This window comes from Pteropus vampyrus, unplaced genomic scaffold (assembly GCF_000151845.1).
Source record: "Pteropus vampyrus isolate Shadow unplaced genomic scaffold, Pvam_2.0 Scaffold41, whole genome shotgun sequence".
Taxonomy (NCBI): domain Eukaryota; kingdom Metazoa; phylum Chordata; class Mammalia; order Chiroptera; family Pteropodidae; genus Pteropus; species Pteropus vampyrus.
Window position 1 is genome coordinate 4,266,747 of NW_011888822.1, and position 26,382 is coordinate 4,293,128.

The window sequence follows — 26,382 nt, forward strand, 5'->3', positions numbered from 1 at the left end:
ATCACTGCTAGGTCCAAAGGAGCGAAGAGAAGAAATAGTATTCATTCCTGGAATCTAGGGAGAGAGCTGGAGTTACAAAGGAGGAGTCAAAAGACAGGAGCTACAGTCCTGAAGGAATTCAGCCACTGCCAGAAAATGTAGCCCAGAACAGGGAGAGAATAAGGAAGCACTACTCCCTTCCCCTACTTTCTTTCCTCCCTTTTTGATCTCCCTCCACTGCCTTCCACTGGCCAAACCCACCTGTCTACATGAATTCAGTGATGCTACCCACAGAGGTGAGCCTTTCGGGGCACAGAGCAGTGTGAAAAATTGGTCTGGGGATGGAAAGGGGAATCAAACAGAAAATTACTAGCATACTCCAGTAGCATATTCGTATCATTTTATCTCATTCTCAACTCCTGAAATCCCAAAATAAACCTTAAAGTATGTGAACTATTGATATGACTCAGTTCCATCTTTTAATATAAGTAGTCTAAACAGTTACCTTACTCTTAGTAATTAAATATTCAATGAGAGAATCTGAACAATTCTCAGCAGTATTGGAAAATCACTGAAAGATCTTTGGGGGCATTTTGTTCATGGTTAAAATTAAACTAAGATTTAAAAAAAATGGCATGTGAGCTACATAAGTGATTTATAAAATATAAAAATTTTACTTTTAATCACACATTGGTGAAATGAGTTTTTGTTAAAGTTAAGCTGCAAAAGAAAAGCGATGCTTTTTTAAAAAGTCTTTACGTATTATAGATCTTCAGATCTATTTAACTAAGGCGAGATGAATTGGCAAAAAGATTCTTACTCAGCCAATCTAAGAAGAGATTTTTAGTTATTAAAAGAGGGTCTGTTTCAATCCATAGCTTTATTGAGCTTTTGGCTTTGAGAGATGGAAAAATAAGTAAGATGCTTGCTCAACTTTTCAGAAACCTATGTCCGGTGAAAAGAGGTCCACACCCAACTATAATAATCAGCAGTAGGTACTTTAATAGAAGCATCAGCTGTGCGATTAAAAAGAAATGGTTTAGTCTGTCTTTACCAGAGATTCTTTCATATAGCCCACATATTTATCAAAAGTCTATACTTGCCATGTCCAGCTTTGGTAGAGTGACTTTGGTAGAGTGAGCCTTTTTTACTGTTTCAGCAAGGGCAGCCAATCTTTTGGTGCTTTTCCATTGCTTCACAGGTGGATGACTTCTAAAACCTTTACCACATCTTCAGCGGTCCTCTGATCAGGCCCCAACTACATCTCCAGCCTCTTCTGGCTTTTTAGTTCCTCAGACTTGGCATGCTTCTCCAAAGTCTTTCTCTTGAGATTCCCTTTGACTGCTGACACCCTCATCTCCAAACACCTCTTTTGCCTCCTGGTCCTAGTTTAAATGCCACCCCTTCACTGAAGCCTTCCCCGACCTTCCTGACAAAATCCAGAGATCTTGTTACTTGCTTTAAAAGCCATTTGGATTTGGGCACCCTGCTCTTGTCCAGGCACCTTTCAATTTGTCTGTGTAGAGGTTTGGTGTCTATCTTCCCTACCAGAATATAAGCCTCATGAGAGCAGAGTACTTGACTGCCTTTTTCTCAGCTATGTCCTCAGCACCAAGCATGGTGCTTAATAATGGTACTCAGTAAAGAACTGTAGAAGGAAGGAAAAGTACTGGTTTCAAGCCCGACCTCTACCATTCACTCATTGGTTCTGTGACCTTTGGTATCTGGCCACTTGGAGTCTCAGTTTTTTATCTGAATAATGGAGATGATAGTAATAATGGCACTTAGTAAGTTTCAGGCATTGTGCTTTATTTGTGTCATTTCTTCATCCTCACGGAAGTGAAATGACTTGTTTGCTTTACACAGTTTGTAAATAGAAAATAGGATTTAAATCCTGTTCTATTTAATTTCAAAAAACAGTTGTTCTTCTCCAGGTCTTTATGTGATTTTTGTGAGGGTATAACCTTCAGAGGAGAAGGTCCTTCATACAGGATATGAACAACATTCATGCCCATGCTGAGAATGTTGACATTAAAGCAGGCTGGAGATCTCTTAAACCAATTTTAGGGAATCCGAGTGTGGGATTAACTCCACTTAGATGAAAAGTTAAGTGATTTCTAACCTGAATAATGAAAAAGTTAGCTAGGTCTAGAAGCAGTCTCTAGTGCAAATGTCCTGAAGTATGAACTGGGACCAGAGATTAAAGAGCCTTGCAGTTGAGGCCAGGGAGTCGCTACTTTCTATAAAATGCTGTAGTGAGACCTTGATGGATTTTATTTATTGCAAATACTGTGAAAGCAGGAAGTCCCAGTTTGGAGTCCCTTTTGGGGACAGAAGTGTCCAAAGCCGTTCTCCCAGTTTGCGTGTCTTGAGGAAAGGAAGCATTTTAGCTGATTGTTTTATTCCACTGTAGTACCCAGCGCAACAGTGCTTAGGAATCAGGACGTTTACATTCAGTTGTTTGGTATAATTCTGTTGTTGTTTGTTCCTGTTTTTCTGTAATGGTAGATTGCCTATCCCAAATGGGTGGCAATCTTGCAGTTACTTTACCTCTTTGGCCTGTTTCTCATTTTTGGAAATTAGGGATAATTAAAATATCTATCTCAAGGCATGTTGTGCAACATCCACACAGTGCCAGGCACAAAATAAGCTTTCCAGCAATGTTAGCTGTATCGTTGTTAATATGTCCTATCCATTCTGGCCTGTGTGTCTTGAATGAATGTGCATTTTTATTTATCAAAGACAGGTTGACTGGGACATAGGAAATGACATATTTTTAATTATGATTTTAGGGTTTGCAAAAATAATAAAATTAGAGATGAAAAAAAAGGCAATGAAACACCTTAGTGGGGGCAGTCGTGGTGTTTCCTAGATGTGTTTATGATGAAATTTAAAATGTAAGCATGAGCTAATACTTATAGAACTACTGTGTGTGCTAGGACCGAATTCTCCATGCATTCTTCTTGAGAAGTAAGTTTGATTATATCTGTTTTACAGATAAGGAAGTTGTGATCTGTTCTTTCTAATATGTTATTAGACAACTATAAAGGTAGACATTAAACTATGTGCTTCTCCAAACCATTTTGTGTCCTCAGCATTTTAAAGGCTTGACTTATATTCCATCAACTTTAGCATCTCTGCCAAGAGGGAAAAATAGAAACAGCACTCTTAATTTTTTTCTAATTTATTAGATTAATCGGAAGCACCAGGCATAGTGTGCTGTCTTGTACATAGTAGAGGCTCAGGAAATGTTGGTTGAACGTAAGTATTAATCAGATTGAATGAAAAAAAAAAGAAGACAGAAGAGCGTTATTAGGTGCTGGCCTTGGCCTACTTTCTATTAAAAAAAAGTCTGAGGTTACTAAAGATTTTAAGCATATCCTGTGTGTGTTGCAGGGCATTAACTCCAACTTGTGTGATTCTGTTACCTGCAGAAATCTGTTTGCTTCCCACTAGGTACCCCTACTCCCAAGAAGCTCCTGGCTCTGTCCTTATGTTGGGCTAATTAGTTGAGTCTCAATGAGGAAAAATTGTGTAACATTAAACTATACAAACCATAACTAGGAAGGTGTAGCTGCTACTATAAGTCATCACTTGTATTTCAAAGCCAGATCTAACTGATATTTTTTTCTTTAGTTCATGTAATTAGGAGCTGACATAAAAGAAATAACATTTAATGGTAATTGGGGAGAGACAGTAAGAAACGTTACTGTATAGAACAGCAAGCATACTGCATTTAATTTTAGATTTCTTCTCCTCTACCCTATTGACAGAAAAAAAATTTAATTTTTATTTTTTCTGGAGGAACTTCATTATGATAATTTATTGGCCAGTCAGATGATAGTTTGATTACTGAGCATTCTGTTCATGATTTATCATGCCACAGAATAAAGATACTTATAGAAATAATTGTGAAGTAAATATAAATAAAATATACAAGATACATATAACATGTAATAAAAATGCTAATATAAATATGAACATATATAATATGTATTGTAAATATAATAAAATAATAATGAAAAATATTCATGAGTCAATACTGATATAAATAAATGATTGAATAAGTAAGCCAATGAGAGAGAATACATAAACCTTCCATGTAGAAGAATTCCAAATAATTTATGTCGATAATTCCCTGAAAGGAGATGAAACATAACTGCTCATCCCTTAAATGTGGACTGTGCATAATGACTTCCTTTCAAAGAGTACAGTATGGAAAGGGCAAAAAATAATAACTTTACAGTGGAGAATCCTTACAGTACCTCAGCCAGATGATCAAGTTAACATAAACAGTGATAGAATGTGCCCTTGATATGATGTAATGAGAATGGCTCTTTACCTCTGTGTCTTCCTCCCCAAATCTCATAACCCGATTATAATCGTGAGAAAAACACTGGACAAAAAATTGACGACTTTCTGTAAAATACCTAACTAGTACTCCTCAGAACTGTTGTCAAGGTCATTGAAAAAGGACAGTCTTAGAAACTCACAGTCTAGAGGAGGAATAAGGAGACATGACAACTAAATGTAATGCGATGTCCTGGATGGGATCCTGAAACAGAAAAAGGACATCAGGCAAAAACTAAGGGAATTTGAATGAAGTATGGATTTCAGTTAATAATAATGTGTCATTACTGGTTCATTAGTTATGACAAATATTGCATACTAATGTAAGAAGTTAATGATAGGGAAAACCAAGTGTAGGGTATATAGGAACTCTGTATAATCTTCTCTGTAAATGTAAAACCATTCTAAAATTAAAAGTTTATTTAAAAAAAGACTACGGCAAAGACAAGTCTATAGTTTAAGTTTAATTTTCATCTTGTTGGGGGGCCTGAAGTAAATAAAGCAGCCTCGGTGTTCTGAACTGATTATAGTATAAAAGTGGGGCAACTCTTCCTTGCTGTTGTCTTGTAAAGCCATGACAGTTTCTTTGCAGAATCAGAGAATGCAATATTTCTAAATGTTCTCCTATGGAATTTTCTGCTGGCATGACTTTTTCCCCTCTTTGCTTCTACCCAGTAGCAGTCCCTTGAGTGGCATTTGCTGTCCTAGTTAATCAGAGGGTAGGATAAATGAAAAACTCTCCTCTTCCCCCTCCTATGAAGTTTCAATGGGCAGTGGAAATGTAGGTCAAATTGCATCACTGCAGAAAGGAGCGAACAGGAAGGTATTTATGAAGTGCTGCCAACCTCTCTTTAGATTCCGAGTCATTATGAACCAGTGTTGAGCCAGGGCGTGAGATACAGGGAATCAGGGAGTCATGTTTTTGATGTAGTCTCAGAATGTTTATGTATTAATCGGTGATAAAAATCTCTGTGTAAAGCCCTAGTGAAAATAACTTACACTGGCTTTGTTTAATTTGAATCCTCTAGCTTTTGGAATTCTTTTTGTCTCCTATTTATTATTGACATAGTGCAGCAGTTTATAGTAATTTAGCCAGAGAGATATTTGAATAGTAGAAACTAATGCCATGTGTACATTAAAAACAAACAAACAAAAAACTCCTTTTTGGTAATCATATAAGTCTAATCATGTATTTTGTAAATTATATGTAATCATATGCTCGATGGGATCTTGATTAGCGTATAGAAATCACAAAATGTTTATTTTTAAATTATGTTTAAAATACGCTGTGCCATGGTTCTCAATCTTTAAATGGCAAAATCTTACAGATTTTAGGATATAAGAAGTCTCTGAATTCATGTTTTTATTTTTACATATTGTATGCTACCTGCCCTTTATGAGACATCTAGATATCGGCTGCTAACGTGGTCCATGTTGCTGACGTTGTCATGAACAGAAAGCATCCTGACAGCAAAACCTACTGTGATCTACTCCATTTCCACTCTCTGCTTGCCTCTGTCAAGATAATTGGTAGTTAATCTGTATACAAAATGGGAAGTCATGTTAAATATATTTGCAAAGGTTTGGGTACTATTTAATCTTACAGATTGAATCCATTCTGTGAAATGTTTATAATCCAATATACATTTAGCTATTTTTAATTTTTATTTTGAAATAATTTTAGATTCACAGGAAGTTGCTGGTTACTCTTCAAGTTTTTCCCATTGGTTACATCTTACTTAACTATAATACATTATCAAAACCGGGAAGTTGACATTGGCATAAAGTATGTAGTTCTGCGTCATTTTATATCATTTGTAGATTTGTGTAACCACTACCATAGTCAAGATACAGAATTATTTCATCACTACAAAAATCTCCCCAGTGCTACCTCTTTATAGGCACAGTCATTCCTGTTATCCTCACAGTCCCTACCTTCTGGCAACTGCTAATCTGTTCTCCAATTCTATAATTTTGAAAATTTGGGGATGTTCTATAAATGTGATTTCTTGAGGTTGGCTCTTTTCACTCAGCATTTTAAAAAGAACGATATTTTTAAAAGAATATTTATGTTAAACATTGTAAAAGAACTTATTTTTAAAAGAAATTGTTGTCCAGAGTTTGATTCACTAATTTTCAAGCCTGAATTTTTCTACCTCAGCTGTTCTATAGTCTGTGTTATATTTGAATAGTGGCTAAAGTGGTATGTGCCATTGTGATATCTGATTATAGCATTAACCTTATTGCCTACTGTTAAGGACGATACCATGAAGTTAAAGGGAAAATTACTCTGGGAAAAACCCATCCCATCAACAAAGTAGGTATTATAATTGATTATTGAGACTGAGTAAGATATCTAAGTATATACTCTAAGTATACCCAGTAAAGTAACTGACCCGTATTCATGTTCCTTTTCATCTCAGAAGAACTCGTCAAAGAAGAGAGACTTTTTGGAACATGATATTTAAATGAACAGTGGTTGAAATATTTACATTAATTAGTTAATGTAAAGATCATGGCACAGAATTGCTCTGCGTGGTTAGTGTGAAATGTCCCCATATGAAAGCCAGTATCTGCAATCGTGTTAATTGGATTTTTTTTTTTTTTTTTAATGTCTTGAGTAGGAAATGGAGCCCTGTGGGTAGATGAGGCCTGAGAACAAATAGCCTCAGTAGGAACAATTCTTCCTTAGATGCCAGTGAATTGTTTTCTAACAAAGTATAAAAAAACATTCTAGGAGCAGTCGGAGGGCATGTTATTGTTTGGCTACAAATAATGGCTCTAGAGAATCCCATGTGGCCAGACCTAGGGGAAGTGAAGGTGAGTCCCAAGGCACCACTCTGCAGCTCACTATCAGAGGATGTGAGCAGTGGCTTCTCTGCTTGCCCAGAATTCGTGTTCCTGAAGGTTGTGTCAGGTCAGATTTTTATGAATGGGATAATCTTATAACTGTGTAACTGGCAATCGATCTTCATTTGGCTCTGGCTTCTAACATTTTAGATGGCTTTCCTCCCAGATTGGAAAATATTCTTTGTAATTAAAATCAACCTCTACTCACAGGCTTAACATTTTTTTCCAATCATCTTTGTTTTCATCAAACAGCATAAGATTATACTTGAAGTAGCTATTGGGATGGAGAAGAAGGGAAATGATCATTTATCAATCACCGAATGTATGTCAGACACTGTACTAAGTGTTTATGTATATTCACACATGTAATTGCAGTATTGAAAAAATGCACTAATGATACTCGTTAAGTCATAAATCAGAGATAAACAGCATACTAAGTAACTCTTCATAGCAAATCAGCCAATTTTCTTGGCTAGGTTTATTTAACAGGTCTGTTGCCCAAAACACAAAAATGTGTGTGTGTGTGTGTGTGTGTGTGTGTATATGTGTGTGTCTATGTAATTTATATATGTAGATAATTTAAATAATACATATCTGTTAATTAATTTGTATATTCATGAAGCAGTGTGTAGTGTGGAATATAGAGATGTAAGACCTGCCCTTCTTAGCAGCTTTCTATCTAGATGAGGAAAACAAGTTATAAGTACAAGGAAAATCAACTAACTACAGAAGTGAAAATTGCTTAACCTGTCGACACAACATGTGTAATAAGGCAATCCATAACTAATTACCAACTAAATCTTTCGGATTGTAAATGCTGTAAATGTTCAAAGGAGGAAAAGATTTTTCATCTCTGACCCTTGATTTTGTCACCTGTAAAATGCAGATACTAGCTACCTTGGTGAGATATGAGTAAAATATGTATCTAAAAGACTTAGTATAATGCTTATTAATTAGTACATCTTCAATAAATTATAGCTGTGCTGTTGGTAAAGAAAATTCTGATGATAATGAGGACAACGATAGTACTGTATTGCAGTAGGCAGATTGCTATCACTACCCAATACCTCAGTAGCTTAACACAATCCATGTTTCTTACTCAAGTCACGGATCAGTATGGGTTGGCAAGGAGGCTCTTGCTTCACCCAATCATTCAGGGGTGAAATTTTGTGGCTCTACCCACCTCCTGTATGTAGGTGCTTGAAGCCCTCCATTTGACCAGCAGAGAGACTGAGGATGAACACAAGGAGATTTGTATGGGCCAAGCCTAGAAGTAACACCCAACCTTTCTGTTCATATTTTAGGACTCAGTCATATAATTATACCTTACTGTTGTGAATACTAGAAATTTTAGTCTAATTGTGTGTTCTTGAAGATGACAATATGGCTCTAGGTGAGCATGGGCAATCTATCATAAATAATATTTAGGAAGGCTTAATCGAAGGGATTTTTATTGGATCTTTTGACGAAGAGGAATGTGTAATAGGTTGCTCAGCCTGCCTTTAAGTGGCATTATTTAAAGAGGAAGACAGAATTTAAAGAGAAAAACCTGCAAGCATTATTAATCAAATTACACATTTATCCTACTAGCCACTGCCTTTACTATTAGCCATTTGGTAGTGACCTTGGGCAAGCCATTTAATTACTGTAGGCCTTATTTAAATAAGACAGTGCATGTAAAGTACTTAACACATGATCTGGCCCAAAGTAAACACTCAGTAAAAGTTTTTATTATTAGTAGTAGTATTTATAAGTATGGCCCCAGAGTTAAATGCTTACTAGTTCATTTATTTGACATCTTTCCTAAAGGACCTTTTTATGAATTTTAGAGTTCTATAACCTTAGACCAGTAATAGGAGATTAGTATTCCTCTCTCTGATCCCCCAGACTCCCCTCCCCTCAGTCAACTACATAGACCTGATTCCCCTAATAAGAGGACAACCAGACTACTGGACTTTAGTTTACCTCTCATCCCTCCTACCTTTCCTCAGTATTGCGTTCTATAGGTTAGTTAGGGCGGGAAGAGCAAGGGTAGAAGCCAGAATAGCTACTTATTGCTCAGGCCCAATTGCAAGTCTTAGTGAGGCGGGAACATCCCACCCCAGGCACCCAACCTGAGTGGATGGGTGACTGTCAGAGCCTATGGTCCATTTAATCCAAATCTCTTAGGCAGGCATTTATTAACACTTATTAATGTCGGGCCCTGGATACAAGGATGACATTGTAGTGCATACATTGCCTATAAGAAGCCCTTTTAGGGAGGTAGGTGTGTTCACATGAGGAGGTTTCACGTGAGCTAGGTTTTCAAGGCTGGATGCAAGTTACTCAGAAGGTAGGAAAAAGATCAAGGTGGTGGAAACAGCAGGTGCGAAGGAATTGCTGTGGTGGGTGGCAAAAGAAGGAATGATTTTAAGCTCAGCTCTACTATTGACTGCCTCACTTCTACCCCTTATTGGCTTCATCTCACAAGTCTCAGTTTTCTCTCTGTTAAAGTAGTGAAAGTTCCTATATCATAGATCTGGGAGGGTTAAGTGAGATGACACATGTGTTAATACTGGGTTTACTATTTGTTAATACCAGGCACAAGATAAGTGCTTAGTAAATATTAGCTGCTACTACCACTATTATTGTTATGTGCTATTGTAAATCAACCTACACATCTACTGAATTGACCAAGGATTTTGCTCAGAGACAAACTGGAGAACTAGAATTTTATTATATTTTTGGTTCTCTCTTAGACTAACGGTGAAATAGTGTATTGTAGTCACAATTGTTGGGAAAATGGCTTGCTGACCTCTCAGCTAAACGGAGAGGGAGCCCAGTTAAACTCAGTGAAGCCTGGGAGAGAGGGGGCTTGACATGAGAGACCTGAAACTGCCAAGAGAACGCAGGATGGCTGTGTTGAACACTTTGGAGAGAGGAGAGGAGTGAATGTGTGTGGATATGTAGAAACTGTCAGAAAATGGAGGTTCCTTTAACAGTGTTAAGACACTATTTACATGAGGAGTTCACGAAGGGTTGGAAGAGCCGGAAGACTGACTGTAGAGACTAAAATGTATCCTTGAAACCTAGGCCAGAGGTGTTGGAGTCCTTCTAGTAAATGATTTTATCTCCCTCTTTACCAGATAGGTTTGCAAACTCTTTTTTGATGTTCAGTGGAGTGACCCTCAAAGCATTCCCTGTAGCTTAGGTGCAAAAACTCCAGCTGACTTTTGAAGAGGGGACGTGGGGGGATACCCAGTAGCATGATTGAAAAGACAGGTATGGAGTGTAGAGGTTCATTCTGAAATTTGCTTTGCCAAGGAGAAAACCTGTGAGGATAAAAGCAAGGTGAAACTTGGATAGGAGGGTAGTGAGTGAACTAGGGACCATGTTAATTCATATCTCTGTAGAATATGCGTACAGTTGACATGTAACCTGCTTTAAAATTTTTTGGTTTGTGGTTTTTCATTTGGGAGAAGAATCTTAGGAAAACAACGTAGGCTTAGGGTCACAAGCTTGGCTGCCTACAGGAGACAGGCGTGGAAGAAAAATAAGTGGTGAAGATAGGTGGGTATTTTAGAAAGTGCATGCCCAGTGACAAGAGGCAGCCTAGGACACAAGGCTGTAAGAGAGCTGGCCTTAGTAGCCAGATTTTTGTACATTCCAAGAAAAAATGGGAATATGGAATTTTATGCAGATCTTTCTACCTTTTAAATATTAGCCCCAAATTCCTTACCTCTCCCTCCCCGCCCATAAGATCATCGAACAAACAGACAAAAAAAGTTAACTATTTTAGGCCTCTGAACTTTCTGTTTGCTGTAAGGGTCAAAGAGTGGAAAGAAAAATGCATAACCTGGGAGTTAGGCAGCTCAGCTAAATACACTGCCAATTGTAGTGCCAGGCACAGTACCTGGCTTGGAGCACATGCTTAACACATTTTTATTGAATAAATAAACCAGCTCACGTAAAACCTTTCTTGGTTTTCAGTCTTTTCATGTATAGAATGGAGAGATAGGTGTTAGTCTTTCCTCAACTCTAACTTACCAGATAGAATCAAGTCAAAACTTGTGTTGTCCTCCTTGTAGGGCCCACCTCTCTGGACCTCTCTTTTCTTTTTCATGCCTCTGTAAGCACACAAGGTGCCAGTCTCACATTAAAGCATCATGGTTTGCCTAGAATTTAAGAAGGCTTAAGAAATGAACAAGACTGACTCCGTTTAGCCTATTTTTTTTCTTTTCCTTATCATGGTAGGTAGGTTTTTGCTTAATTTTAACAGACTTATATAACGAGTGTCCCAGATTATGCCTTAAATTTCAACAAGGCTCTCAGAGTCTTAAAAGGACGTACAGATGTTATTCCTTGAAAATAAGTCATTTTCTCTATAAAAGTTGATATAATAATACCCATGTAACAGTATGGGCTTTTCTTTGTTTAAAGCTAATGAGAAGATTTTTCAGAACCCTTGGGCAGTTCTCAGGATCTCCTTTTATAACAAATTCTAGTGATATCTGCCCTTCTATTGTTTTTTAATACAAAAGTTTTAATTGTCTTGAGCAAGATCATTTTTTGTTGCAGTTATCAGAAATTAATTCAAAAAGACTTAAGCTCAGAAGAAGGAAGCCATTTTCTCTACAGGTCCAGGGAATTCTTGATACCTTAGGGAAGAGAGTGCTTTGGGCTTCTGGGGGACTATACTTGGGTCAGGAAAGACCTAGAAACCCTGGGCAGAAACTGTTTCCCTTTCTTTCCTCTGGGGCTAGGTGGCCTCTTGGGTCCAATTCACTCTCAGCAGCATTTATTCTTTTCTCTCTTTGCTGACTGGCTTTTTCCTATAGACTGAGAGTACCACAGGAGTAGCTTGCAGCCTAGACCAGAGTAGACCCTTTTCATTCAGATTTTTATTTCCAAGGAGAACAAATTGAATCTCAGTTTGGGTCATGTGTTCAGCTTTGGGAGGAGTTTGGTGTCGCATAGTACAAATAGGACTTGACATGGGCTCGAGAATTACATAGCGCTGAGGAAAAAAGGGTCACCATGGTCTAGGCAGCAACTCTAAAAGAAAGACTTCTTGTACAATCTTGTCCCTCTCCTCCCCAAGAAAAAAGAGAGCAAGTAAATTAAATATATTCTGTTCAGGACTTTGGAGAACACTCAAGTTATGTCTTTTCTTTCTTCTTGTTTCCTTCTCTCCCATCGCTGACTGTCATTTTAAAAAAATCTTTTAAAAAAATTATCCTTGTTGAATGCTTGTTATAGTAGGTGGTGAATGAATAAAAGCTATCAAGTTTTATGTTTCTATTCTTAGAAAATGTTCCCCAATCTACCTTTTAAACTATTTCTCTTTGCAAAACAAAATTAAGCAACTTAATTTCCAGTTTGGTGTACTGAAATGGAATTAAATAGCATCAAAGGCCTCCAGTCTAGTTCCAATTTCAAACTATTTATTTTCCTGGTAATCTTGAGCAAATTATGACCTCAGTCTGTTTCCTCACTAGTAGAATGGAGGTCATAATAACAGCTCTTTTAAGCAGTGTCATTGTGAAAATGAAATGAGAGAATATATACAAACACATGGTAGGTTTTTTTGTCCTTATGAAAGATTTGTAACTGTTCTAAGAAGTTAACTATTTTTAAATGCTTATTTTTAGTAACTGCACTACCATTTTCTTCTAAGAATAGGATTTCCCTTAACGCATTTTTAAGGTATGTGGGCTGGAAAATGGTGAATACTTTTAATGACAAATAGTACCTTGGGTACAATTTCATAGCATCCAAAATCTAACAACTTCCTTAGATACTTTGGAGATATAGCTGGAGCATCCTGATGGAAAATTGAAAAATAGCTTGACCTAGTGAAATAAGATCAAGCAGAGTTTAATCTGATGCCGGTTTTGTTCCACCTCCACTTCACGTGTATACTGAAGGAATCACCATCAGCAAGGTGAATGGTTATCTCTAACATAACATCTTTATTGGCCATCTCTATCCTGGTAATTTGTAGCTTCCTTTGAGTGATTTTGCAAAGCTGTTAAATATTAAGGTTGCAAAGAAATTAGTTTTGGCTCAGGACAGACATGTTAAGCAAGATAGTGACTTTTATTGGAAATAAGACAGAAAAAGAACACTAAAAGGGAAATCAGAAAAAATTTGAAAGATAAGAATTAGAAATCTAGGGAAGAGAAACATCTGGCTTATAAAGATTGTAGGAATGATTACTGAATGATTATGTTATTGAATAACATTTTGTGGATGAATAAAACAAGCTATCTAGAAAAGGGAGAGAGGAAGGATATGACCTAGGAATAACTTAAAGGCCAATAAAGATAACTACGAATAAATGTGCAAAATATGGCATAGAATTTCAGCTACTGACTTTCTGAGATGATTTATTAGTATCTCAAATCATAGAAAAATTTGACTTACCATCTTCAAGTACATGAAAATAAATAAAAATTGATCAAAGCAATATTCTTGTCACCTGACCTTGATGTATAGCCAGTGAAGATTATAGGAAGAGAAGTGTATTACTAGTGAATTTTTCATATGAAATCAGCTGCCTTGTGCTTTATACTTTAACAACATCTGCTCCAAAGCTGTGTCATTGCCCATATTTGCTGTTCTTTCTCTACTGCTACAGGTCACACTTGAAAACCAGTTAAATTTCTAACTCTGGTTTGTTAATCTCCAGTCCCTTGACTCTTTAACTCAAGTAGCCACATTCTACTTGAAAAATATATGTACACGTGTGCACAGAAATATGTAGATAATGGAACACAATTGCCTTGTGCTTTTTAGGAAGATAGTTTAATTGATTTTTTGTTTCCTGTTTATAGTATTATGAATTGCTTTTATAAACTGCTGGATGATAAAGGACAGGGTGAACTCTCCAAATAATAATCTTATTCAGTGTGTATTTATGTGTTTTTAAATCTTTGGTGCTAATAGGTTTCATAGGAACTGGCTTTCTGAATAGCCATTTAAAAAATTAAGTGAAAACTCATTAGTGGCATTATACACAATGACTTTAAGCCCCAGGAGCCTGACTCTGTATAAATATTGAATAGTCATTTGTTCTTAGTTTATTGTAAATATAGCCGATTAAGTTCATTGTAAAAAAACAACAACAACAACAACAAAAACCATAAAAACAAACAAAAAACAACTGAATTGCATTTATTGTAAAGTTGGTAATGTCTCAGATTTTAACAGTTTGACATTTCAAAGTACATATAATTTTGAAACATTTGTTAACTAATGAGAGTGTAGATTTCCTATTAGCTTTACCCATTGTTTCATCCCTTTGCCCCTTTTCTCTCTTTGTAGATCTGAACAGAATTAAAAAGAAAGAGCTTCCACAGTCACAGCAGATGAAGATCCTCTGGTAAATCGATCAGGATTTTTGGCCTGCCCTCCAAAGTAAAGGTAACTGGCTGTTCCAATAGTTGAATAAATATGATGCTTCCGATTATAATAGAGTAAGTTATACCAAAGGGTGATAGTTTTTAAATTTAAGATATCTGAGTAAGGTTCCAGATTTTAAGCATAACCCTGAATGTGATCTTACTAATATGAAATGACAGTGAATTTAAGAGTTCAGTATTATTAGGTTTTATAAAAACAAAAACTGCTAAATACCCCTCGTGCAATTCATTACAATTACAGGAAGACTTTGGAGATAGGACCCCTTCTCTCTCCCCAAAAAATTTGTATTAATTTTTTCTGAGGAAGTTGTCCAAAGATATGTCCTTGTGTTTCTCTCTAGCTCCACTTTCCTCGGCTCCTGTTTTCTTCTCTCCACAAGCAATGTAAACCGGGCTACTCAGGGCTAGGAAGATCCTAAGCAAATTGTAAAACAGGCAAGAATTCTGCAGGCACACTTTCTGTGCCCAGTGCCTTTGCTCAGCCACCAGATGGCTCTGTGCTCATGAGCAGTCCCAGATCATTATAAAACTAGCAGCCACCATTAATGGAGTTCCTCACTACATGTTTGCCATTGTGCGTTTACTATTTGGGGAGGAGGGATGGTAAGTTTCATATAATGTGAGAAAGAGGAAAAAGTCCTAAAGGAATTTTTATTAAAAAGATTCATTCTCCCATCTACTCCTAAAAGCAATGAGGGGGCTTATAAGTTAACACGCGGTTTAAGGTGAGTCATTGAAGGATAAAACTAAACAGAATCCAAACAAGAAAGACCAAAGGAGTTTCAGCCTCTGAAATTAATCAGTTTATGTATTTAGGCAACAAATGTAATGCCTCATTCAGGTTTTAGGCAACTGTAGCAAAGATGGAAGCATTTTGGAAAGATAATATTTTGGCCCTTACCAAAAAGAAACAGGAGCTCCAGAAAGGATATGGCAGTTCTTTTTAGGTGTTTAGAAGAACACAGAACTGTGAAGCTCTAAAGTCTTCACCCTCAAAATAGGCCCTTAAAATTTTGGCCTAAAGCCGATAGGGCAGCAATGTAGAGGTATCCTTCAGTGATCATCAAAGTCATCATGAAGGATGGCATTCATTGTGGAATGTCTTCTCTGTGCCAGAGAAGAGAAAAGCAGGGCTTTTCTAGATGGTGGTCAGCAATTGCCAGTGGTGAGAATTGAGGGGGAAGGTATGGAAGAAACATTAACAGAAATGCCAAAAGAGCAATTCAGTCTAAAACTGTTTATTGAGTTTCTACTCTGTGCAAAGAGATTGTCCTTGAGGAGGAAAAGAGAAGAGTAATAGGTGATTTCCACAGACTACAATTAAGACATCCTCTGATGAAAAGGTTAGTGTGATACCAGGAAGTCAATGACAAGGAGCAGGGGAAAAAGAAGTGTCACAAACTCAAGTCTGTAGGGACCAGACAGGTAGAGGAATGAAATGGGCCTGGTAGAACTGAGAGGAACTGTCAAATTCATCTAAAGGGCAGCCCCTCTTCAGCGCCAGCTGATTGTAAACCCAGTATCCATTCAATAAATATTTATTGTGTGCCTACCAACATACTGTGCTCTTCTGGGCATTGGGCATTAAATCAAAGGGACAAAAGTCCCTGCCATTGTGGCACTTACCTTTGAATGGAAAGAGACAGATAATAGACAGCAAATACAATAAGTAAATAGATTATTTGTTATACTAGATGATGATAAATGGTTAGAAGTAGAAGGTCGGGATAAGGAAAATTGGGAGTGCTGATGAGGGCTTACAATTTTAAATAAGGGTGGTCAGGGTAGGATTTTTTGAGGTGAGATCTGAGCATTGAGGGTGAAGGAGTGAACCATTGAGCTATCTGGGGATCCAGTGAACATCTACTACAGAATTCTAAAGCAGAAGACTGCCTGAGTTGTCTAAGCAGTAGAAAGAAGGCCAGAGCTAAGTGAGCAGGCAGGAGTGTGATAGGAAAAAGTCACATGGGTACGAGGCCAGCGTATGCTACCTCATAGGCTTTTACCCTGGGAGAAATGAGAGGCCACTGGAATGTTCTGAGTAGAGTAGTGACTTTATCTGACTTCTGTTTTAATGAAACCACTGTGGACAGTGTATTGAGAAAGGCTGTAGGGGCAAGGTAAAGCAGTGAGACCAGTTAAACTGTGGTTACTGCAATAACCCAGGCAAGAGACCTTCCAGACTTTTAAGGGAACTGGAATCTTGACTTTAATGATTTTTCTTGCGTATTTCAATGTTAGCAACTAATTTAAGAAAAGAAAACAGTTTGAGTCAATTCAAATAGTCTATGGGATTCTGTCGTATGCTGACAATTTGCTCTCGAGTATAGAAGTAGTGAAGAATTTAGAGAAAGATGAGTACTTTGGGCCAGGCTAAGCTGGGGAAGGTAAGAATTGATTTGAAACTCACATGAAAGCTTGACTTTGATTAGCACATGAAACTGAAGGAAGGGAAAGATAATGGCATACAGCTATTTACAATAGCCAAATGTCCATCAACGGATGAATGGATTAAAAAACTGTGGTATATCTTTCTACACAATGGAATATTATTCAGCCATAAAGATGAATAAATTGCAAATACATGCTCCAACATGGATGAGCCTTGAAAACATTATGCTAACTGGAAGAAGCCAGCCATGAAAAGCCACATATTATATGGTTTCAGTTATGAGAAATATCCAAAATAAGCAAATCTATTGAGACAGAAAACAGATGTGGCTTCTAGGGGCTGGGGAAGGGATGAGAGAGGGGGGATGCTTAATGGGTACTGGGTTTCCTTTTGGGGTGATGAATATGCTCTTGAACCAAGTAGTGATAATGGTTGTACCACATTGTGAATATACTAAATGTCACTAAGTTATACACTTTAAAATTGTTAAAATGATAAATTTTGAGTGAATTTTATCTCTCTTTTTTTTAATTACATGTGGAAAAACATTTGAGGGATGTGTTTTATGTCTTTAGCCGGAGTGGAGTTTTTGTAAGTGTGAGTGATAGCTGATAAAGCTATAAAAAGGATATTTGGCCAGATAGTGAAAGGTGTTGCCTGCCAGGCCAAGGAGTTTAGAATTTTTCTGTTGGCAGCAGTAAAATACAGCAGTGTATACATACTCCATAAGGAAGAAGAAAACTGAAGAGGGGTTTGTGCTTTAGGAATCACAGTCCCTGGGTTTCAAAGGAAAGCAAATGGTTCCTAGTTTTATCAGTCGGTGATGTTGCTACTCAGCTGGTAGAATTTTGTGACAATCTCACACAAGTATCAAACAAAATTATTTAGAGTTTCTTCTTTAAAAAAAATTCTTATTATAGTTCCTGGTTATAAAAGTTTATCATTTAAAAAAAATTAGGAAACTGTGTGAGCTGATGAATGTGTCAACTGATCTTATTGTAGTGATCATATTTTTATATATATATAAAATTATCACATCGTGTACTTTAAATTTACATAATGTTATATGTCAGTTATATTTCAATAAAGCTAGAAAAGTTCATTATGTAAATATGTATGTTAATAAAAAGCCCCTTAATTACATTCTTTCATTCTTTCTCCTCCCCATAAGTTTAAAGTTATCTAGATTGTTTTCTATCCATAGACTTAACATTATCATCATTATTGCTTTTTCACAAAAATAGGCATGTACTATGCATAGTATTTTACGTGTTGCTTTTTAAATTCTTATATCTTGACTGTCTTTCCACTTCTTTCTTTTGGACTTCTACATTTTATGCTATACTTTAATTTGTAAAAAAAGAAAAAAGAAAAGAAAAAGAAGGAAAAGAAAATGCCATTTATCTCAATTATAAAGAGGATGAGATATCATAAGATATAAAAGTAGCTAACATTTAATGAGCACTTATTACGTGCCAAGTGCTTTTCTAAGCATATTAATTCATTGACTCCTCATAACAACCTGATGAGGTTGATACTATTACGTCTCCTTTTACAGAGAAGTTCAGGCAGAGATGAAACATGTCTAGAGTTAGGCAGTGGCAGAGATGGGCTCCAGAACCAGCTTCAGTTCCAACTGATGGTTGTCATGAGAGACCATTTGGTCATTGAGATTTTTCAAGAGAAGTCAATCTGGAATTTTGTGTAAGATTTTCGAAGTTTTAATGTTGGCTTTTTACAAGATCACTTTATTGAAATATAATTCAAATACCATACATTCGCCCATTTAATAGTTCTTAGTATATTCACATTGCTCAACCATCACCTCTATCTGGGTCCAAAACATTTTCATCGCCCCCAAAGGAGACTTTGTTTCCATTAAGCAGTCATTCTCCATCCTCTCCTCTCTCTTGATCCTGAAAACCATTCATCTGCTTTCTGTCTCTGGATTTGCCTATTTTGGATATTTCACCTAAATGAAATAATACAGTATGTGGCCTTTTGTGTCTCTCCTTTTACTTGGCTTAGTTTTAGGTTCTACCATATTGTAGCATATATTAGTACTTCATTCTTTTTAATGACTGAATATGTTCCATTGTATAGATATACCACATTTTATTTATCCATTCATCAGTTGATAGACGCTAGGGTTGTTCCCACTTTGTGGCTATTTTGAATAATGCTATTATGAACATTGGTGTACAAGTATCTCTTTGAGTCTCTGCTTTCAATTCTTTTGAGTATACAGCTAGAAGTAGAATTTTTGGATAATATTCTAATTCTGTGTTTAACTCTGAGGGACTGCCAAACTGTTTTCCACTGGGGCTACACTGTTTTACATTCCTGCCAGCAATGTACAAGAATTCTAATTCCTCCACATGTTTACCAGCACTTGTCATTTTCTGTTTTTGTTGATTTGTTTTTATTAATAGCCATCCTAGTGGGTATGTAGTTGTATCTTATTGTGATTTTGATTTGTATTTTTCTAATGATAAATACTGTTGAGAATTTTTTCATTTGCTTGTTGGTCATCTGTATTTTCTTGTTTGAAGAATTATCTATTGACATCTTTTGCTCATTTTGAAAATTGGATTGTCTTTTTTTTTGATGGGGGGATGGGGTGGTAAGAGTTCTTTATACATTCCAGATCCAAGTCCCTTATCAGATATATGATTTGCATAAGTTTTCTCCATCCTCTGGGTTGTCTTTCCACTTTCTTGAAGGTGTTTTTTGAAGCACAAAAGTTTAATCATTTTATGAAGTCCAGTTTATCTATTTGGCTCTTTTTAAAGAAATACCTGGTAAGTTGAATTCCAACCTACCAACCACCCATTTGTGATTGCTACACTGCTGCTACTGCCCCCAGAAATCATTTGGGAAAAAACCCTCTTTTGTGAAAATACCTGTTTTCTGAAGTGGAGATGGGGCAAGAAGCTCTGGAAAGTAGCAGAGGTAGATTTCTCATCAGTAGCAATTTTGTTTCAGTTCACCTTTTCTGCTCCTGAAGTTCCTTCACTTAAAGCACTTTAGTGGGGAGAGGAATGTGGTAGAAAGTGAAGATGATCAAGGTCTCTGGGTCCTGGAGATTTTATGTTGATCAAAAGAGAGATTAAAATAGATGTGATAGTTTAAAATAAAGGATCAGAAACTGCTTGCACTACAGATGGTGCCATTTAAAATCAAAATGGCCATGGGAGTATATTCATTGTGTGTTTTAATTTAGAGGTAGAAGGAGAATGCAAGCCTTTGTGGGAGGGTCTGTCCTTTGAGAAGCAGTACAAACCCAGATGGGCTACTGGATCAGGGTGTACATAAATAATGTGGAAAAGTCAGGGGGGTCTCATTTGCTGGATCTATGACTTTCCTTAGAGTTGGAACTTTGCTGAGGAAAGGGGGAAGAAAAATCAGTGTTCCTTTCCTCTTGAACTAGCAATCAAGCATTGTTAGTCGTAGAGTTCAGCCCTCAGGCAGTTTGCTGCTCAGCTTGGGGACCTCGCGCCCCACACATCTTACGGTTTGTGGGAAGGTGAGTTACAAGTTCCAAGTGACACCCTTATGTTGGGACTGCAAACCGTTGATCCCTGGGAGAGTAAGCATATATCGCGGTGCCACCTTGATTTAAGAGCATGTGCTCTTAATCTCATTCATGAAGTCCTATGATTTAGTGGTGGTGATGAGTTCCCATATGCTTAGTGCAAGGAAAGATTTTCTTAAAGAAATGGAATGTGAAGAAGGACTTGATTGAATGATAGAGTTTCAGCCAAGGGAAGGAAAGTATTACAGATGGCGTGACCCATGTGAACAAAGGCTTGGGAGTTGGGATCTGGAATAGGAAGTTTTAAAGCTATGAGTTGGTCATTTTGGCTGGACTGTAGAGTGCCTGCTAGAGGAGACACTGTAGATGTTGTAGAGCTGGGGCTGGGGCTAACTGTAGAAGGTCTTGAGTGGTAGGAGAAAAGTGTTTATTGAATTCAGTGGTCAGTGGGGAGCCCCTCAAGTGTTAGAGCAAGGACTGACATAACTAAAGCTATGCTTCATTCTGCTAGACTGATTCTGACAGTGTAGCACGGATAGATTAGAATTGGGGCTTACTATGTGACAGCATGGTGCTAATAATAGCTAACACTTATAGGGTGCTTTTGCACTATTAACTTCCTTAATGTTCCTCATAAAGTAGATGCTTCTCTTTTACTTTTATATAGACGAGGAAACAAGCACAGAGGCTCTAGAACCTATGCTTTTAACCGCTGGGCCCATGAGATGGTGATATTTACAGTCACTTCAGTGAAAGCTGTATCAGTACAAAGGTGACATAGGGAATTATTTTTAACTGCATGTTTAATTTTGCATTTTATTGCATCTGAGGCAGTGCACTAGAACTCTATACAGTCAGCCTCTTTTTATAGCTAAATGTTGGTCCAACTTTCCATTCTTTCTCTATAACTTAATCCTTTCTATTTTTTTAAAACTACTTTACCTGAAGGCTTTAAATGAAGATTTTAAATCATGTTTGTCAATAGTTTAAAATTATAGGTTAGTATTAAATTCCTAGAAACATTTGGGTATTATTCAGGTTAAAAATTATCATTTATTAACTTCTATGAGTGTATTTTTAAATTTTCTCTTTCAAAAAGTTTGCTGTTACTAGCAAATGTTTCCTTGGGAGAATTTGTATGCAGTTAACACACATATGATTAAGAAAACAAACTAAAAATTCAAAGTTTTGAACTTCTTGGCAAATGGTATAGTTTGTAGAATAAATACATGTACAAGTTGTCTTTTTAAAAGATAATTACCCTTTAAAAGTCTCCACTTTAGCAATTATTTATATTTCTAATTTTGCAAGTGATTTTCAGCAATTCCAGCGACTGAGCTGATAAATTCAATTTCCTCCTTCCACTGTTCTCCCCCTACAGGAATACTGACTGTAAGTTACCATATTTCACTAGAGGGAGCATAGTTTAAGGAGGGGCCTTGCCTGTCATACCGCATATGCAGAAGAGAGCGTGGCTCCCTTTGTAGAAAGAGAGAGGTGTGGTCAGAGGAGAAAGAGGGGATATGAACACAAGCTCAGCCAATTTTAGGAGGACATAAAGAAACCAAAGCCAACACATTCCTAATTCAGTGGATCTGAGTTTTTTGTTACTCAAAGGAAATAACATTTGGGGTTGATAATGGATAATCTGTTACCAACCCTGTAATTTGCACGGATAAACATACTGTAGTTGCTGGTTTTCAAGTTTATTAAAGTGTTGTATTGGGACTAGTGGTTTTTTCTAAATAAAAAGGCTAGCTGTGTGGCATCTTGCATCTTAGAAATTTTTTGGAAAGTTTCAGCCATTTTACATTAAACCAGATTTAAAGACTGGAGTAATCAATTTTTTTTTTTTTCCACTTAGTGATGCCTTTGGTATTTGAACAAAGCATTTTACAAGTGAATCTGTTGTGCAAAGAATCATTCTCTTAAAGAGAGACCTTGTTACCCTTGGCACCTGCTGGGAACATCCCTAAATTTGGATGGTGAAGTAAGGCCATATTTTAAATACATCCCTGTAAGGGATGAAATGCTCACAACTTGGCAGCATTTCTCTTCTGACGGCCTAGGTCTTAAGCCACAAACAATCTAATTGGTAGTGACAGCTTTTTCCATAAGAGTATTTTGATAAATTAAATGTTTTCCTCTTCTCCTTACTCTTCTCATGTCCTTGGCGAAATCACTTGTTGTGGTCACCCTGGTGCCTAGCAGAATATCTGGTATGTGGTAGGCAATCAGGAACTTTGATAAATTGAGCCCTCATTACTCAGACCTTATAAAACATCACTTATCTGTGTAGACAGATCCTGAAGATCCTCGAGCTACAAGACATCATCAGAAGTACACTGGCAGAACTGATTGATAGCATACAAGGCACACTGCTATATTAAACTAATTATATTAAATGAATGTAAGTTGTATTTGGTCATTTCCTTTTTATATTTTGAGTGTAGAGGAGGGGTATTTAGGTAAGAAGTCAGCAGGTTCTTTGTACTCTTGTTTTTGAACAGTGCTCTTTTATATAAGGAGCACTTTTTAAATATTGCCCAAATGTGAGTATCAGAACACAGTACTTTCCTAACTAGCAGTTTTGACTTTTGTTGATGACTCACTTGAACTATTGGGAAATCCAGACCAACTAATGGATATCGGAAACTGCTTGATCAAGAAGGGGTTGTGAGTTATGGATGAAGAGAGTGTGGTAAAATGTATTGAGCTGTAGCAGAAGAGATGTCAGGAATTGCTTATCATTTTCTTGGTCCTCACATCTTTTTCAGTTTAGTAATAACTTTTTCAGATAATTGATCTGAATTGCTCAGTTTGATATACGACACTTATTTATAGTGTTTATTTTATGTTAAACTTTGTACTGAGTGCTTTCCATGGATCTTTTCATATAATCCTCAGAAGAAACCTGGCTTTATCTCCATTTTACACATTAAGAAACTATGGTGCAGATAAATTAGGTAACTTGCTCAGGTTACACAGCTTGCAAGTAGAAGAGCCAGTATATGAACACAGACTGGCTTGAGCCCTCCCTCATTTTCCTTATCTGTAAATTTTAAGCAGTACAACTTCTATCTTACACAGTTGTGAATATTAATTGAGATACTTAATAATTGAGAAAGTACCTGTAGCAAGTCTTGGCACCTAATATGTGCTCGATAATTGCTAACTGCTATTAGTAATAATTTCTCTTAATAACTATCATAATGCTAAGAGAATACTTAGTATTTTTCATTTTAAGCCTTGTTGTGTTTTCTTTATTAAACCATTAAAAAGCTATAAAGAATAAAAAAGGTAGCAAGCAGGGTTAAGGACAAAAGTTGAAGCTTAAACATTGCCATAATGCTGCCCATTGACTAGAAGTCATTTTAGTGAATCTTAAACTATTTTCACAGGGGGATCAAGTATTGAAAAGGTATTTTCAAAGTGGGGAATCAAGCAATATCTTGAGGAAGTGGGACTGTACTTCATATTTGACATTCTTTCCCTTATTTTCCTTCTCACCTTGTACTCTCAGGGTGAAAAGGAAAATAAGGGCTGTACTCAATAAATAAGTTTCCTTTTATATTTATATAGCTGGGTGGCACTAAGCTTTTCTTTTTAATGGCAGCTCCAAATGCCATTTAAATTCTAATTTTTATTTATCTTAAATGTAGAATTACAAAATTCAAAGTAATTCATAAACTGTGTACTTAATCTAGGAAAACAGAGAAGGTGGATGTTTTTATGTAATTCTACAGTTTTTCAGTGATTTGGGATGAATGAAAAATTAAAAGTCTGCATTGGGGACATCCAAGATTGAGGTACTATGTCAGGAGTTAGGAACCCTGTTGTTACCCAGGGAATTATATGTTTTACCCATGCATTTTTCTCATCGATGCTCTACTACTCTTTATTATTTTGTTTTTACTACTTCTTAGATAAGGACAGGAAGCATCCATAGTTTCACTTTTTGAAACATGTTTGCATGCAATACAGAAAAAATTTATACACTTATTTCTAAATCTTTTTAAAATAAAAAAAAAACTCATTTTTTTGGGAAGCTTTTAAATTTTGAACCTGGTGCTGTAGGCATGAATAAATAAAATCAATAAACAAATAAAAAATAAAATAAAAAATAAAATAAAATAAATTTTGAACTTAAAACAAACCTTTTTAACAAGAGCCTTATATTGAGTTCAGGTTGCAATAACATTCCCATATTAGTTTTTACTTATTTCAACGTTTTTATGTTTCTGCAAATTGGACTTTGTTTCTTTAGCAGAGAAGTTGGCCAACTCTGTCACACCAGATGTCCTAGATTAAAAAAAATAAATAAATAAACTTGCTTCCTCCCCACCTAGATAAAGCACTTGTAAGCAAGCAACCAAGACACACGTGCCACAGGAGTGCTGATATTACTATGTGAAACATGATCATCAAAATCTTTCGTTTCAGATTTTCGCATGCTCTAGTTCATTAAGTAGCCTTTTATTTTGCTATCTTTATCTATCCCTTAAGCAAAATTTTGGGTGCAGTGTGTGTGTGGGGGGGGGTTGCTAAGTTTTGTGGGTTAGAGCTTAATATAGTGAACTCGATCTGACAGACAACAGTATTTTCTAAACACATTTTTCTTGGAATGCTGTACATTACCCCAAGCCCTGGATTCCCCGCCCTCCCCAATCTTTGCCATAAAGACTGAGAGACTAATAACTCGAATTAAAAATGAATCAGATTTTTAAATGGCAAGATTTTTTTTTCGGGGTGAATAAATTACTTCCAGGAGCAGTGGAAGGGGAGATAGAAAAATTTGGGATAGCGGCTTTACAACCTGTAAACGGATTCGCCTCGGTCTCTCCTCCACTCCATCTTACACTGATTCATGGTCTCCTCTTTGCTGGACAAGAAGTTCAAGAACCCCAGGCTCACGCTGTGACCTGCCAGTGGTGGGCATCAGGTGAACACTGGACCGGGCCTCGGGCAGACACCTGGGACGGCACCTGGGTCGCATTTCTTTGCCTGCCGGTGGTTTCCTATACGCCAGGCGTCCGCTCGGCGGCAGCTTCCCATTCATGTTTTTGACAGCTGCGCGGCCGTCGGCGAGTGGAGAGCTCAGTGCTCCCTGCACTAGCGCCTGAGCCTCCAACCGCCCCGGTCTGGACCCCAGAAATGGAGGGTCCGACCGCGACCACACTAGTAGTGGTGCCCTGGGGCCGGCAGTCTGGCTTCTCCATAGGTGGCTGCGTTTCCGACTTCGTCCTGGCTCCACTCCGGGGGCTTGACGTGCAAACTTCGCCGGAGCGAGCTAAGAGGGAGGGACCGGCGAGGGGGAGGAGGCAGCGGGAGGCGCCTCAGCTTAAGGGAGCCGGCCGGGCGCCGCCGCTCGGACGGGCGCGCGGACGGAAGGAAGGAGCGGGGCCGCTGGGCCTGGCCCGGGGATGCGAGCGGCCTCAGGGTGGGCAGCCCAAGGGCTGGGGGTGCGTTTCGGCCCTCCCCGCCATGGGTAGCCGTAGCAGGGCGGGAGCAGCTCCGGGCGCCGGCCTCTGGGCCGGTTCTCCAAGGCAGAGGCAGGCAGGCGACCCTGAGCTGCGGTGGCGGGCCGCTAGCGCCTCATCCCCTCCCCCGAGGGGCCGCCGGAGTCGAAAGCGAAAGCGAGCCCGCGCCGCGGACTTTGCGCCCAGGGAGGGGGGTGGCCGGGGAGGAGGCGGGCTACGGAGGCTGGGTGGCCGGGGGGCGCTGTCAGCGCGCCCCACCCGGCCCGCGGGCCGCGCACGCTGCCGGAACTCCCCGGCGCCTCCTTAAAAGCGTCCCCCGCGCGACTCTTTTCCCCCTTTTTTGTTATATTGTAGGATCGGAAAGAATGTCGGAGCGGGCCGCGGATGACGTCA

General features: G+C 37.8%; 1 long non-coding RNA gene across 3 annotated transcripts in view; it reads left to right on the forward strand.

Moving 5' to 3' along the window:
- The window catches only part of LOC105290987, a 39,588-nt gene extending 13,206 nt beyond the window's left edge, over positions 1-26,382 (forward strand). For all 3 annotated transcript variants that reach the window (XR_895797.1, XR_002779906.1, XR_002779905.1), the window contains exons 3-4: positions 14,485-14,583; positions 26,344-26,382. This is a non-coding gene — a long non-coding RNA (uncharacterized LOC105290987). The remainder of the gene's footprint in view (positions 1-14,484; positions 14,584-26,343) is intronic.